This window comes from Pseudophryne corroboree, chromosome 9 (assembly GCF_028390025.1).
Source record: "Pseudophryne corroboree isolate aPseCor3 chromosome 9, aPseCor3.hap2, whole genome shotgun sequence".
Lineage (NCBI taxonomy): Eukaryota > Metazoa > Chordata > Amphibia > Anura > Myobatrachidae > Pseudophryne > Pseudophryne corroboree.
Window position 1 is genome coordinate 370,289,061 of NC_086452.1, and position 1,576 is coordinate 370,290,636.

The following is a 1,576-nucleotide window of genomic DNA, read 5'->3' on the forward strand; positions in this document are numbered from 1 at the left end:
AACCTTTCCATCTCCTACATATAAGCCCAGATCGGTGACTCAGTGTATAACGCTGGGCGGGGTCACAATGCTGGGCGGAGTCAGAGCCACAGATCTGAGCTAATATATCTGTGGGTGCTCCCGAGCCAGAACACCCACGGGCAACGAGGAACACTCACGGAACCAGCCACCCAGTAACACTAGCTGCCGCAGCCCCCGCAGTAGTTTGAGATGTGCTGGGGGCTGCGGAAGCGTTTCCATACATTGCTGTGTTAAAAGAATCACCAAAAATGGACACCGCCAAGGAGGAGACAGACGCTAAAGGTCACATTTGACCTCTAGCGCCTGTCTCCTCGGCGGCAGCCAGTTTAAGGTTTTTGTTTTTACACTGCAATGTACGGAAGTCCTTCCGCAGTCCCCAGCGCATCTCAATCCACTGCAGGGGCTGTGGAGGCTAGCAGTATAATTAATTATGCCTGCATCTACCCTCCCATTACTGTGGTTGCGCCCAAGAGTCTCCTGGCAACGCACATTAAACCCCTTTGAACGGACATTTAACCCCTGGCAATGTGCATGAAACCCCTGACAATGGACATTAAACCCCTGGCAACGCGCATGAAACCCCTGGCAATGGACATTAAACCCCTGGCAACGGACATTTAACCCATGGCAACGCGCATTAAACCGATTGCAAAGGACATTAAAACCCTGGCAACACGCATGAAACCCATGGCAACGGACATTAAATCCTTGGCAATGCGCATGAAACCCCTGGAAACTGACATTAAACCCCTGCCAATGCGCATGAAACCCGTGGCAACGTGCATGAAACCCTGGCAATAGACATTAAACCCCTGGCAATGTGCAGGAGACCCCTGACAATGTGCATGAAACCCCTGCCAGCATGCTGGAGACCCCTGGCAATGAGCATGAGACCCCTGACAACAGGCAGGTAATTTAAAAGTAATTAGAAGCCTTACTGTGTGGCATCATTTGTAAGGGGCATTATTGTGTGTGGGGCATAAAATGGTGTCAGGACCCCCTACACCACCTGCGGCACCCCCGCATCTGCCCCTACCCCACCCGCAGCACCTCCAGAACCCCTCCCACTTTCGCAACAGCCCCGCACCTGCCCCTCCACCACCCACGGCTCCCCCACTCTTCCCCCACCCACAGCCCATCCAGACCCCATCCACGGGTGTGGTCTGCAGAAAGGCGTGCAGGGGTTAAGGGGGCATAGCCCCTTGCGATGGTGTGAAGAGCGCCTGTAGGGCGCGATGAGTCACCTAGTGTTTATAATAAACTTAATGAGGTAAATGTAATAGGGTGCGAGAAACCGGAGGTGCGGGAGCAAGGGCGCCAGAATGATTTCAGGCTGGGGGGGCAAAGTTAGAATTTAATTTTGGCGCCCCTGCTGCGGACTCCTCTCCTTCAGCTCCATATCACCCCTCCCTCTCCAGCGCGGAGGAGCGCATACTTCTGCATCTACATGGGAGACAGACACATTCTGAGTAATGGTTTTGCCAATAAAAATGGCAAAACATCTATTTATGATTACACAACAAATGAAATAAGCAAACCAAACTTACCTTAGAAA